Source organism: Ovis aries, chromosome 7, assembly GCF_016772045.2.
Source record: "Ovis aries strain OAR_USU_Benz2616 breed Rambouillet chromosome 7, ARS-UI_Ramb_v3.0, whole genome shotgun sequence".
Lineage (NCBI taxonomy): Eukaryota > Metazoa > Chordata > Mammalia > Artiodactyla > Bovidae > Ovis > Ovis aries.
The window spans coordinates 16,187,452-16,202,375 of record NC_056060.1 but is presented as its reverse complement, the minus strand read 5'-3'; the positions used below and the strand labels follow the sequence as shown (position 1 = coordinate 16,202,375).

General features: G+C 50.6%; 1 protein-coding gene across 20 annotated transcripts in view; it reads right to left on the bottom strand.

Annotated features, from left to right (window-relative positions):
* The window catches only part of PAQR5 (progestin and adipoQ receptor family member 5), a 122,288-nt gene that overhangs the window by 67,996 nt on the left and 39,368 nt on the right, over window positions 1–14,924 (bottom strand). For 5 of the 20 annotated variants that reach the window (XR_009601338.1, XR_009601337.1, XR_009601336.1 and 2 more), the window contains exon 1: window positions 9,507–9,709. The exons of 9 other annotated variants lie outside the window; for them this stretch is intronic. The gene's annotated coding sequence lies outside the window, so the exon portion shown is untranslated. Of the gene's footprint in view, window positions 1–8,524; window positions 8,659–9,506; window positions 9,710–10,999; window positions 11,113–13,242; window positions 13,399–14,227; window positions 14,440–14,924 lie in introns of those variants that run through there. 6 more of the 20 variants (XM_060418539.1, XM_060418537.1, XM_060418541.1 and 3 more) reach the window with 4 other exon arrangements.

Sequence of the window (14,924 nt, the reverse complement as noted above, 5' to 3'; positions counted from 1 at the left end):
AGGTCAGTGTGGAGGTGGCAAAGAATGTGCGGTGGCAGGTGGCCAGGGTGGAGCCTGGAGACAGCCCAGATGAAGACTCGGTGTGGACCCCGTCTGATGCGGTGGGAGTGAACGCACTAGAGAGCTGGGAGTCAGGGCTGGAAGTCTCAGGGATGGTGGTAGGAGAGAGGGTGGCTGGTGACCCTAGGTCGGGTAAGGAGAATCATGAGGAGTGGATGCAGACCAGTTTCAAACCCTGACTTCATCATCTCCCCGTCTGCTCTTGGGGAGATTACTTAATCTCTTCAATCTGAACTCTCTTATCAGCTAAATGAGGGCTTCCCTTGTGGCTCAACAGCAAAAAATGTGCCTGCCAATGCAAGAGATATGGGTTTGATCCCTGGGTTGAAAGGATCCCCTGGAGAAGGAAATGGCAACCCACTCCTGGGTATTCTTGCCTGGGAAACCCCATGGACAGAGGAGCCTGGTGACCACGGGGTCTCCAAGAGTATGACACGATGGAGAAACTGAGCACACACATCAGCTCAATGAGGATAAGAAAGTATCATCGATGACTTGTGAGAGTGAAAAGCTATGGCACCTACTAGAGAATACAACTGCATCCTAAACCATCTCAACTTTGCATTAATGTTCTTGCACGCTTCTTCCATCTTGGTTTATAATTTTGCTTGAAAACAGATGGTTTCCCCTTAGCTCTGACCCACCTCCCTGGCTGGAGCTGAGGCTAACGGGCATGCCACAAGTGAGGCGGGGTTGCCATGGTGACCTCCCTGCTTGGCTTTAGAACTCTGAGTGAAAGGAACCTTTCCTTTGTTCCAGCTATTCTAGATATTTACCACTAGGCAATTACTGCACATCTTTAAAAAAAAAAAAGAAACAGGCTAATGATACTCTTTAGCATCTTTGTAGAGAAAAATTGGAAACAATCCAAATTTCTGGCAATAGAGAACTGTCTGCATAAGTTACCGTACATCCATGTAAAATTGCACCGTGGGCTATAAAAATGTTACAGATCTACAGTTATGGACAGGAAACGGTGTCATGACATGCTATTAAATGAAAAAAGCAGGTTATGGAACAGCATAAATCTTGCAACGGCATCTATATAAAACTGTGTTCCATTTAACTGCTTGTATTTATGGACAGAAAAGTGTTTGAAAGGCTGTTTCTCAAAGTGTTCACAGCGGTTCTCTCTAGACTGTAGGGTTTACCTCTTGAGATCTGCTTTATTCTCTTCTTTCTACTTTTCCATAACGCTAGAGTTTGCGTATTACACTAGAGCATGTGTGTTACTATTTATGTATTCATTCATTCATTTTTTTGAAACCAAAGCAACAGTGCTATTATAAGGAAATAAATGAAGAATCCTCCAACTGTTGGCCAGTCTTGGAGGAATTAGCTATGTGGGCCAACCCACGGGTTGTACACACTGGCATTTCCTTACACACCCACCTGAGAAGCTCTTGTATCAGACTCTAGCATCAGCCTGCCTGCTGGCCCCGGGCAACACTGGCCTTGCATCCCCCATTCACAGCACTGGGGTTCAGTTTCCAAAACCACACATTTTGGAGATGCTGCTGCCTTTCCCCAGGTTGAAGGCCTAAGGGGGCGCCCTCTGTTCCGGGTGCGGTGACCAGGGTGGGGGACAGGGGTGTCCTGCACTGGGAGCACAGTAAGACCCTGGGCAGTAGACACAGAGTGACTCTACTCTGTGTGCCGGGCGCTAGAGGTACATAGCGTTCTAGGCTGATACAGGCCTGTTCCAGTGGGACTCCAGTCTAGCGGAGGCAGGAACCCAGGGAGGGCTGGGAAATCCAAATAACTCCTCAGAGTTCCTGCAAGGCTCCCTGACTCACAGTGCACACTTTATGTTCCTACAACAAAACTCTGGGGTCCCTTCTGGAAGGTCTCAGAGAACCCCACTCCTTATAAGACATATCCTCAAGCCAGCAGCAGCCTCACTTCTCAGCAGCCTTGCCACACCCCCGATGCCCCACCACCCATCACTGTCCTTGAACGCACTGGACGTTCCCACTCCCGTGTTTTTGCACTTGCTGTTTACTCAGGGAGAGACACTCCTTCCTCCACTTTCTCTTTTTGACAAAATCCAGCAATGGCTCCAGGCTACCCCCAGTACCACCTGCACGGGTTGTATCGCTCCCTTTGTAAACCTCACACTGAAATGCTTGTGCTCTGGCTCCCCTGAGTCGAGGCTGGTGGAGCCTGGCTTGTTCACTGCTATGTCTGAGGTGTCCCGCCCAGCACTGGGCACACTGCCACTGTGGAATGAACACATGTTTACCGAACAACTGAACAATTCTGCCATCTACCACACTCTGAAACCTACAAGTAGGGTCTGGTCCATTTGCCTAGAAACTTTCACCCAGTGGTTGCATGCTCTCTTCATGAATCCTGCACTTCCAAGCCCAAATGATCTATTTTACTTGGTCTAAAATTTTTATTTAAAAATTTTTAAGATCTGAAATCTCAAACCAACGAAAAAAAAATGCATGTGACAATTGGGAAAATCTGAATGCCAATAAAAGAAATTCATGATAACAAGAAATGATCAATTATTAAGATGTAATAATAGTATGATGGTTACATTTTTTTACAGGGCCCTTTTAACTTAGAGATATACACTGAAATAATCACAGAGATGAGATGATGTCTGAATTGGCTTCAAGAGAAGCTGGCAGGAGCAGGGTGGAGGCGGGGGGCACAGAGAAAAAAGATTGGCCATGATTGACCATTGTTGAGGCCAAGCATGATAGTTCATTATACCGATCTCTCAAAATCTATGTTTTTAAAAGGAGACAATTACAACATTAAAAAAAAATCCTGCTGAAACATGAAACACGTCTTGAGTCCTTCTCAGACGTTGCATGGCAGCAGACAAAGCAAAATGCTGTTGCAAGAATAATTATTACTCTGTTCACAGACTTTCCTAACGTGGAATATCAACATGACAGTTTTGAAACTGATACAGGAAGTGTTGCGTCAGAATTGCCATCTGAACAAGATAAAACTGAAGAACTGAAGGACAAACCGGAAACGCTTTAGAAACAAAAACTCCTTATAAATAAAAGACTGCAGTCCCAGGAAAAAAAAAAAAAGCCCAAAGGCCTTGTCAGCGGAAAATATTCGAAGATATCGCACAAAGACATCTTCCTACCATTCCTCAACTAGGGGAGAGTCAGGAAAAGCTTTTTCTAGAAAATTTTATAGCAAAAGATACTTGTGACCTAATGAGTCTGCCAACTTTGATGTTAAGATTCTGCTCTAAAAGGAATAAAATAATAACTCATCTTCCATTTTCTCATGACTAGATTTTGTGTTTTTAGCATATACAGATTTCAATGTTTTGAATATGTCATTTTCGTTACCTGACAGGGTCTGTTTTCCTGTTTACATTTACTTGAGGTTCCAAAATATTACACATTTCTTGTCTTTAAAATCATTACATATTTGCTTTTACTGATTTAAATTTTTAAATATCTTCTTATAAAATACAAAGATGTACTCTAGTATTCGGTGATATACACAAGACGACGGTCTCAGCTGCTTTACTCAAGTGAAACTGTTTCCACACGGTTGAGCTGAACAGGTGGGTCTCGGGCATCTAGCCCAGTGGTCCTCAGCTCTGGACACACCTTAAAACTACCCGAGTGTGTGCACACTCAGTCGTGTCTGACTCTGTGACCCCATGAACTGCAGGCTTCTCTGTCCATGGGATTCTCCAGGCAAGAATACTGGAGTGGGTTGCCATCTCCTTCTCCAGGGGATCTTCCCGACTCAGGGAACAAACCCATGTCTCCCGCATTGGCAGGCAGATTCTTTACCACTGAGCGACCTGAGAAGCCCTAAAACTACCCAGGGAGGTTTATGGTGCACTGATGCCTGGACCCACTGCTCACTTAAGCAAGGCCCTCCAAAGGTCAGGGAAAGGAGGAGGAGCCCAGCTGACCCTACCCAGGGTGAGAATGCTCAGATTCTAGGCCAAGGTGAGAGCTGAGCTGGTCCACCACTGCGCCCTGCAGAATCGGGACCAGGGTGCCTAGTCTACATAGCTTGTTGGCTTCCAGGGTGAGTGCAGCAGGCAGGTCCATCCCCCAGGGGGGGAGAAGAGTGAGTCCCTGCTGACTTGATGGCAGGTGAACCAGGCCCTGACTGCTGGGGTTCCCCTCACCCCAACAGGAAGTGTCAGGCTTCTGGGGCAGCACGGTCCTATCTGCACTCTCCTCCCAGGCTGCTAATCTGATCAGAAACTTGAAGTCTGAGATAAGGCTGTCAGCCTGTGGGATGGAGGAAGGAAAGCAGGGAGAGTCAGGGAGGACATGGGGTGAGGAGGGGGCAGCCCTGGAAGCCTGTAAGAGGCCATGCAGCCCCCAAGGGCAGAACCAAGGCACCCTCCCCCTACCCACGGAGAGGTAGCTTCCGGGAGGCAGGCATCAGCTCAAGCCACAGAGGCACTGCTCTCCAGCAAGGGGGGCCACTCCATGCACACTGAGCCCCCAAGGGAGAATGTCCAGGTGGGGCCTGGGGTGCTCACTCTGGAGAGGGGGTGAAGTTAGAGGCAGGAGCCTAGAAAAGCACTCTAGTAGTAAGTCCCAAACTCACCCGTGCACTCAAATAACCCAGGGGCTGTGAGCACATGAGCCTACTGGGCCAGTCCATCGCACACTTTTTCAGTCAGATGCCCCAGTAGGGGAACCTGGGAGGCATTCCCAGTATCAAGCCCCAGTGGGGAAGCAACTGCCTTGAGCTTCTGAGCTCGGTCGCCTTCGCATGGCCCAGAATCCGCAGCACACTGCAGGACTTTAGGGTGGAATCCACGTCGCTTGGTGAGCAGGTGGTACAGGAAAGCATGGCCACAGAGAAGAATCCCTTCTTTCTGCCCAGTAGTGAAACTGTGAGGGAGCCACGGAGGGCGGGAAGCAGACTTCTCCGGGTGGCCGCCTGCCTCCTGGACACACCCAGCTGGGTGATTCCTAGGTGACTCCCCTCCACAGCTGAGACATCATCCAACCATCAAATCAGAATGTACTTTGCACACACTGGTCCCTCTGCTCCGAGACGCCTCTGCCCTCCCTCCATGTCTGCCTGGAAAATTCCACCGCACCTCCAGTGTCCGCCCGAGCCCCACTCCATCAGGCTCCAGTGCCCCTGACCTGCCCTCTGTTCCTGGGTCCTCTGGGCCTCCCTGCTGTGCTCCAAGCTGCATAGGTGCTCCGGGAGTACGTCTGGCCCCGCCTCGCTCCACGACGGGTGTCCAGAACCAAGCACTGCATCTGACATGTTGGGGAGCACTCAGAAAAGACCTGTGCTGGGGCCAAGGAGTCCTGAGAAGGAGCCCAGAGCAAGGATGTGGGAGCAGTCAGGGAAGGCTCCCAGGGGGAGGCAGCACTGGCAGCGGACCGCAAGTGAGGGGGAGCACTTGCTTTGGCAGAGAGGAGGGAAGGGAGAGGAGCTTGCGAGCAAAGGCCCAGAGAGGGGAAACGGGCCGGCCACAGCAGGGAGGTTTGCTGCTGCTGAACTCAGAGACAAGAGGTGGGAGGACAGCTGGGGGCAGGGGCAGGGCACAGGGAGCCCCGGGTGCGCCCCTCCTCCTGGTCATGGAGCTCAGCATTCCCTCCTGCCTCCCTCCTCAGATGACTTGCATTCTGAGCAGCTTTCCTGGGCAATCATTAACTCTGAGCTTCACCCACTGGGACTGGGGGGGAATTATTTACTGATCAGGCTGGCAAGTGAGCCATTTCATGTAATTATTACCCAGGGAACACAGCCCACAAGCAAGGGGGAAATGGTCATGGGCAGCCAGGGAGGTGTCACTGGCAGGAGGAAGTCACATGGACCAGGCAAGGGACTGGCATGTGCCCAGACCTTCAACAGAGACTAGAGGACATTGGGGATCAGAGAAGGACATGGGGCCCGGCTGGGAACGGGAGAACAAAGGGCCCACGTGACCTTACAAGTGGCCCCACGGACAGTGAGAAGCTCAGATGGCAGGAACCTCTGTAATACACAATTATTCCCATCAGTGATGAAAGAGTCTGGGCCCTGGAGTCAGGGGGACTGGCTTTGCGTCCTGAGGTCTCTCTAGGCCCCACTTTCCTCCTCTGTAAATGGGGATGACGATGTTGATTTGAAATTCTACTTAATGAGCATTTGGTCTATTCCAAGACTTTTATGGGCATTTTACACTCCAATGAACTTTCACAGTCAGCCTCCAGGTATGTGTGTGTTAGTCACTCAGTTGTATCCAACTCTTACAGACTCCATGGACTGTCAACCACCAGGCTCCTCTATCTGTGGAATTTTCCAGGCAAGAATACTAAAGCAGGGATCAGAAAGTCCCCTGGGGAGTTCCTGCTCCAGGGGATCTTCCTGATCCAGCGATCGAACTTGGCTCTCCTACATTGCATAGGCTCTTTATAATCCTCAGAGTGATTATGTCATTGGCCTGTTTCAAGCATTAACAAGAGCCTGTGTTAAGGCCAAGGTGCACAGTAAGTGTCCATAAAGTCGCCTGCCTGTATGACATTATGATGATGGATGATGTTCCTGGCTGGGCTGTCTCAGGCTACAAGGGAAACCACAAAACAGATCCTCCTTCCTCCTCACAAGGACACTATTTTTCCTGCTAACCCAATGTCAGAAGCAACACATTTCACAATATTTGACTGCAGCAGTAGATTAAGAGCCCCAGTAGAAAAATGTGACACAAGGTCATTATTCTAGTATTATTAAGCACAGGTTTTCTTTTATGTTTTTTTTAAGGACTGAGGAAAAATGAATTATTCAAAATACCAGGAAGAATGAGAATAATAGATGCCTTCAAATCAGCCCCCAAGAAGGCGCAGCCAGAGCTGGGAAGGTGTAAATAGTTAAGTCTTGCCCTGTCTGACCTTCGCTGCCAGAGGCCCCCGAGGCTGCAGGCTGGCCTTGCACCCTGTCTGGAGGCTGGCCTAGAACCCAGAAGGACCTGCCAGAGGCCAGTAGTGCTGGATCAGCAGGGCTGGTGACAGTGGGTGCGGGTTCTGGCTACAGCCATCCCCGGCCATCCCTGCCTGCCCCCAAAGTCCCGACAGCCTCTGCTTATTGTGGACAGTGATGCACTCCGCCCAGAGGTGGAAAGCTGGGAAAGCGAAAGTCACTCAGCCATTCAGTCATGTCTAACTCTTTGTGACCCTATGGACTGTAGCCCACCAGGTTCCTCTGTCCATGGAATTCTCTAAGCAAGAATACTGGAGTGAGTAGCCATTCCCTTCTCCAGGAGATCTTCCCGACCCAGGGATTGATCCCAGGTCTCCTGCACTTCAGGCAGACTGAATGAAAAGTGAGAAAGGAAAAATCACGTCCAGGGGTAACATGCCTCTTCCCATCACGTGTCCCCACAGTGTCCCACAGAGTACTGGGAAGCAGGAAGGACTATCGAGGTGGAAACATGTCTGAAGATAGGTCCCTTATTTCTTGGCCTAGGAACGTCACACAGGGCTGGTATCTGTGTTAGAAGGTGGTCACCTCTGCAGTGTGAGTCAGGGCCTACCCTCCACACTGTGAGGTTAGGAATTTCACCATTAGAGATTCACTTCTTTCTTTAAAGAAGGCCCTAAGGAACATGCTGATACTTTGGGGAGAGGAGAGGTGTCATGGGAGTAGCGGAAATCATCGGAGGAATTTTTTTCCCTCTTACTTTTCATGCTGAGTCCCAGGTCTTCCTTCCAGAACATAGAGAATTCATTTCCACAGTAACTTATGTTGGCTGGGGGATACATCTGAGCAGGAGGGGTGGAGCACAGGGCAGAGAACCCAGCTCCATTAAGGCCCATCGTAAACAAAGGCCCATCTTTGTGGGAAGAGAGCACTGGGCAAGGAGTCAGGGGACCTGGTCACAGCTGACTGAGTGGACCTGGGAGGCCCGGGTGACCCCATGAGCTGCGTGACCATCTGCACCTCAGTCTCCACATCCTAGAGTGAGAACGCTGAGGAGGTGAGGCCTGCCAGCACCAGCAGGCGCTCAGAGACCAGCGCGAACACACGCTGGGCACCACCAGGTGTGCAAAACACTTCGGCCCTCCCAAAGCAGGGATCGTCTGCTTTGACCAACCCCCCAGAGACCCTGCCCAGCCTCTGTCCTCCCCACACCAGCAGGACACAGGAACTGAGCCCGGGAGCCTGAACAAAGCCAACTGCAATGGAACAAGGCCTGCTTTATCAGGACAGGTGTTTTCTCTTTGAAAGTCAAATCTGAGGCCTTTGCACAAGGAAGGGTGTTCACAGCACACCCAGGCTGGCAGGGTGGAGGCCCAAGCAAGGCAGAGACTGTGTCCCCCAACCCCTCCCTCCCTTGGCCCACTGCCCCTGAGAGCTTGACCACTGGACTTCACTTCTTCAGACTCCCCTTCTGTTCTTTTCAGGCCCTGAAGGAAATCTGGAGGGTAATAAGCAGACTTGATCATTAACAGGAGATCATAAAGTATCCAAGGGGCTTCCCAAGAGGCATTAGTGGTAAAGAACCCACCTGCCAATGCAGGAGATATGAGTCACAGGTTCAATCCCTGGGTCAGGAAGATCCTCTGAAGGAGGGCATGGCAACCCACTCCAGTATTCTGGCCTGGAGAATTCCATGGACAGAGGAGCCTGGCTGGCTACAGTCTACGGGGTCACATAGAGTTGGCTATGACTGAAGTGACTTAACAAGTGCACGCACGCACATGCACACACACACACGCATGCACACGCGCGCACACACACAAAACCCAAAGAACAAAACTGATGCCTCCAGAAGAGAACAAGGTATAAAGCCGGGACCCAGACCTGCTCAAGGTCACCCAGCAAGCTGGTCTTAGGGTAAGCCCAGAAGCCCTCAGTCTTGCTAGGGGACAACCTAGAAGCAATATTCCAGCAACTGGGCCTCTGCTGGACTCAAAGAACTGTCTCTGGGAGAACAGTGAAGATTAAAGCAAACCAGTCCAAGAGGGAGAGGGACAAAGACAACAGCCACTTCCCCTTCCTCCCAAGTCCTCCCCCAGCCTCATGTTGAAGTCAAACGTTTCATCCACCTTCACACAATCTCCTTTAAAAAAAATTATTTACAATGGTTTCAAACCATTGAAAACCTCTCGGGTTCCAGAGACGATGCATACCAAAACCAGCAAAGAACTCAACTGCTGATGCCCCAGATTTCAGAAACAGGTGCCCTCCCTTCCTGGTGCCCTTCCCAGAGCCACTGCTCCCCAGCAACGCCTGTCCTAAGAAAGGGCCCCAGCGAGAAGCATTACTGGGCCCTGATCTGGGGAAACAAACACTTGTTTCCTGCCCCGAGGGCCACTGAAGGATACTCGAGGGACAACTGCCCAATTGGAAGCCTCATCATCCCTCACAGAAGTGCATCCAGCTAGCAGCCCCCCAAGGCTCCCCTGCCTGTCAAGGAGGCTGAAACACTGTTGACAGACCCCACAGGGGCTCCCTGTCTCCTGCCCCATCCCTTGCCAACAGCTCACCTGTCACCCCCAAAGCAGCCATCACCATCTTCCTGCACCCTGGGGGTCCTGATGCACAAGCTCCCCTGGGACAGTTGGTCTTGTGGGGCTCCCGCCCCTTCTTTCCCCCTTGAGGAGACCCATGGTCTGCTCGAGCTCTTCCTGCTTCTAGAAGTCGTCTCTGCCAACCACAGCCCAGCTGGCTTCCCTTCATCCTCTGCACTGGCGTCTGGGGCGATCGAGCCTACTGGAGAAGGGGCACGTGGTGTCTTTGCTGGGGAAGCAGAACAGACGTAACAGACTTGTAAGACCTACGACACCCAGCCCAGGTCAGAGTTCAGGGCTGCAAGGTAAACAAGAGCTGAACGTGAGGTTATTTCCCCACAAATTCCACTCTCAAAAGGTCAATAACTCTTGAGGCAACAATAAGAGAAAAATCGCCAGGTAGCTTGAGTGATGGCTGAGTGTGAGCGTGTGCTTGTGAACTTCCAGTGGATTTACTGACTTAAAGCACAGGTCTGGGAGGTGGGCCAGCATGACTGGAATAGGCAAATCCTCCCCCTGGTGCACACGCACACACACGCTGTGTGGTCTGAGACATTACGGACTGCAGCCCCCAGCTCCAACAGAGCAGTGCCATCCCTCATCCTTCTGCCGTTAGCTCTCTCTTCCCCACGTTGTGAAGCCTTTCTGGTCTTCAAGAATCCTCTCAAATCCAATGCCACTGGAAGAACCGGATGGGCTCCTGATCCCAGTGGAGGGAGGCTCTGGCACGGATGAGGGGGCTTTCACGGGGGAGGCAGAAAGCACCAAGAGGGCAGGGGGACGAGAGGCAGGAGGGAACACCTCTGCAGTGGAACAGGCAGAAAGGTGGGAGGAGGGTGGCGGTGCCAGGAGGTGGTGGCAGCGAGTCTCAGGAGCAAAGGCAGATAGTTGAGTTCATCCAGGACAGGTGTTTGTTAGCCTGACACTAAAAGGCCAGAGCTGGACTCATGCCATTTCCAGGTCTTTCCTCATCCGCAGCTCCAGAGCCCTATCCTGAACTCACGAAGGGAATTAACGTAAGGTCAGATTGCTCCTGGGAATTTAAGAACTATCTTCCAAGAAGTACCCACAGGACCCAGGCTGCATCTTCGGCCCCAGGTCTTCCTCCTTCCCCACACGCAGCAGATTTGCCTTCTCTGTATACTGCCCTCAAGCCTCCCAGTTCTGATCACCCCCCACCCACCTGCACCTACACGGGTTCCCTGTGCCTCCCTATCTGTGTTTGTGCCCTTCCAGGAAGGCTCTCCTCGTCTTGAGACACCTCCTTTAGGAAGACCACACCGAGAGCCTGTCTATTTAAGCACTCACACGGACAGCTCTGCAGGCCCCCGGGACCTGCAGTCTAATCATCCTCACACTCTGTCCTTCCAAGGCTCCCTCTTGTCTTAACTGTGCCCACAGGATTTCAGTTTATGGTGTCTGCACAGCACATAGGGAGGCTAATGACAGTGGAAGAATGCTTTACTTACATTTCCCAAGAGAATGGGGGCACAGCACAGCACACAGGCCCTCAAGGGAGCGCCAGGCTTTGGTCAAGAGGCAGAGGCAGAAGCGAGGGGAGGCCTACCGCCAGAGCCTCTCCTGGGGTTTCCATGGGAAAGGCAGGCAGGGCAGCTCAGGATTGGCTGGTTTGAATAGTTCCAGCAGAATGGGGGCAATGGGTCCCAGTCTGCCTGCCTGGGACCTGGCACTGGGTTGGTTTAGGGCAGGGGAAATACACGGTGCATGCGACAGTAAGATAAGTAGGGGATTCAGAGTATGGAGTCTGATCACAGGGGAAACGCAACCGCGCTGGCCATCGGCTCGGCCCACTGATTAGCATGTGCCAAACAGAAAAAAACACTATCTAAGGAAACACAGAATGCCCATCCCCTCACTTCCCTCATCTAGCTCAGGTTCCAGTATTTGTTCATCCATGCTTTGCTAGTACAGTAGTTCTCCTGTTCTTTAACTTTCTGATATCTTGTTAACACAATCCCATGCGTCGGTGGACTCAAACATCTGCCTTCTCTCTCAAAACTTGCTGCCACCGAGTTCCTGGCCCCGGCACCCTCATCCCACCTGCCCTTCTGCCTGTTACACAGCAGAGATGTTTCTGGTCCTGGTCCTAATGTAGAACCTACTCCAACACTTCCTCAGGGACCCCTGAGCCAGGGACCACCCCCCAACCCCAGTGAACATCACAATTCTGAAAACATAGCAGCAAAAAACCCCCCAAAACTTCCCTGATCAAGTGTTTGTGTGCGTAGGGGGAGTGGGGGGGGGGCGGAATGCTGGTATTTTATATTCCAGACAAAAGACTAGTTTCTCCAATACACAAGGATCACCTCTAATTCAGTGAGAAGAGGACCAATAACCTCACAGAAAATGGGTAAAACATGCAAATAGACAGTTCATAGAAATGGAAATGCACATAGCTCTCATCTATGAAAACATGTTCAGCCTTATTCAGAGCAAGAAAGATGCAAATTAAAACGACGTCAAGAAACTATCTTCGTCTTCCAGATTGGCAAATATCAGTAAGCTGGTAACACTGTGTTGGAAGGGATAGAGAAATGAGCATCCTCGTGTTCTACCGATAAGAGTGAACATTCTTATAAATTTGATGGAGAGCCATCTGCTGATAGCTTTCAAAACACAAACCACACAAAGCTTCTGACTCATCCACGCCACTTCTGAGCAGGAGATTGCAGACTTGTTTTAACTAATAAAATCTACATGACCTGTCCATCTAGGCCAGAGTCTTAAAATAGTGCTTTTATCTTGGAACTCAGATTAACACCACTTCTTCAAGAGACCTTTCCTAGTCCCTAGGCCAGTGACTCTCAAATGAGGGTGATTTTTTCCAGGGGACATTTGGCAACGTCTAGATGTTTTTGATGATCACAACTGGGGTTGGGGTATGTGAGGAGAGGCCAGGGATGCTGCTAAACATCTTACAACACTCCGGCCGGTCCCCACAACAAAGAGTTATCTGATCCAGAATGTTGGGAGTGGAGATGTGAGAGCTCCTGCCCTAGGTTAAATCACGTCCCCATGACAAACTTTCATAGCATGCTCCATTTCTTTTGAAGAGTGCCTATCACCATCGTGTCAATATTTAACTGTGCAAAGGTATTGGCCAAGTTTCATCTTCTAAGCCTTATGAGAGGAATAAATAAAGTCACTGGCTTGGGTTTATCGCTATGTCTCCAACTCCCATGCCCAGCCTCAAGCTCAGAGCCTTGAGTTTAGTAGAGAAAACCTATGGAGAGATATGAAATACTCAGGGCAGGGATGGGCAGTACTGAGCAGGGCACTCTCCCCATGTCTTGGCCTCCAACTTCGTGGGATCCTCTGTGCCACCTGATGGCGGTCCTTTCCCTGCCCTGGACCAGCTGCTGCCGCTTTGCTGCAGCACCTAGCTCTGCGCAGCTTTGCACACCCCTCAAATCCTGTCTCCACCCACGTGGTTCCACAGGCCCCTTCAAGCCAATGGATATGCCCTCATCATCCTGTCAAACTGGGCGCTTCTCCTGTTAAGTTCATCTAGCAGCCTCACCACTACTCACCCAGCACAGACCCGGGTGCCCTGTGTAGCCCACCCACTCTCCAGACCTGCTCCTTCCACCCAACTCAATCACCAGGCTCCAGTGCTTGCCTTGAGCCTCCTTCCCTGCCAGGCCCTCTGTGACAACACTTTCAGCTCTGCCCATCTCAGATGACAACAGACCTGTATCACTTCCTGATTAAAACCCCCTTCAGTGCTTCTCGCGGCCCACAGCGTGGAGCCCAAGTTTCTTGCCTGGTCCCAGACCTGTCACCCTCCGAGGTCCATATCCAGCCCCAAGCACAAACACTGCTGCGCCACTTGTCTCCTGCCGCAGTCAAGGCCCTCCCCCCTCCCCTCCCTCTTCCCCTTCCTGTCCCCCTCCCTTCCTCTTCCTCTACTTAGATGCCTGAAAAGCTCATGTTCATCCTTAAGATTAGTTCTAACTCTTCTTCCTCAATGGTATGGTGGTTCCTCAAAAAATGAAATGTACCACTTCCATTGAATTGAGCAGTTCCACTTCGGGGGACATACCTTAAAGAACTAAAAGCAGGGACCCAAACAGATATTTGTCTACTCATGTTTATGGCAGCTGTACTGTCAAGAGCCTAAAGGTGGAAGTGACCCATGTCCTTTGATAAACAAAATATGGTATATTGAACACTGGAATCTCATTCTACCTTCAAAAGGAAAGAAAATCTGATGTATACCACACCAAAATAAACCTTAAAACACAATACTAAGTGAAAGAAGCCAGACACAAAAACCCTTATGTTGTAAGATTCTGCTAAAAAAAAAATAAAAAGACTCTCCTTACATGAGGTACCCAGAAAGCAGCATGGTGGTTACCAGAGGCAGAGGGGGAGGAGGGAAAGGCTGGTGAGTGCTTACTGGGTACAGAGTTTTGATTTTGTGAAGTGAAAAGAGTTCTGGAGTTGGATGATGATGAGGATTGTACAATAATGTGAATGTATTTAATGACATTGAACTGCACACTTTGAAATGATTAAAATGGTAAATTAAGCTGTATGCTGTGTATATTTTACCACACACAAAAAAGGCAAAAACCAAAACTCACACGCAAGCTCTTCTAGTTGAAATCCCCTGTACGCCACCATTAACTCCCCAAACCCAGGCACAGCCCCACCCAGCATCCCCGATTCCCTACCTCACACCCTGGGTGGAGCTGACCAGACCCTCCTCTGTGCACTGCAATTACAGACTGACCTCTGCCCTCCCAGACTGAAGGCTTCTGCTGGAGAGGGCTGTGTCTGACTCCCTGCTCCTTCTGCAGTATCTAAAGCAGTCTCTCATGCTTCAGTGAGAATTAGAAGAATGAAGAACCCAAACCGATCATTCTGGGTTCATATTACCCCAAATTTCACAGCCTGTTGCCCTCAGAACAGCGATTTACTGCTAAGGCTCATTGACAAACTCCTCCCATTCCTGGAGAAGATAAATCTTCACCCTTCCATGAAGCAAAAAGGTCAGAAGGGGCTTCCATGGACAGTTAATAAACAACTAACTCAGGAGGAATAAACAAAATAAAACCAGGGCTGGGTTGGGGTAAGAGTGCATGGCCCTTGGGTCTGACACCCGGTGCTCTGCCTTTCCCTCCTCTGCATGGTGGGTGGCCGCTGATTCACTTCCTGTGACCCCTTCCAGGGCAGCAGGAAAGGGGACGTGGAGGAGCCAAATCCTCAGGGCATGCAGAGATGATTAGTCACTGGCTGGAAGGCTGCTGACCTTAGTACCTGGACCGACCATAGGCCTTCTTCTCCCACCCCTGCCTCCTTATGGAACCCAAGGTCTGGGAGGCAAAGAGACCTTGGCCTTGGATCCCAGCAAGAGGACCAGTGGGCCCA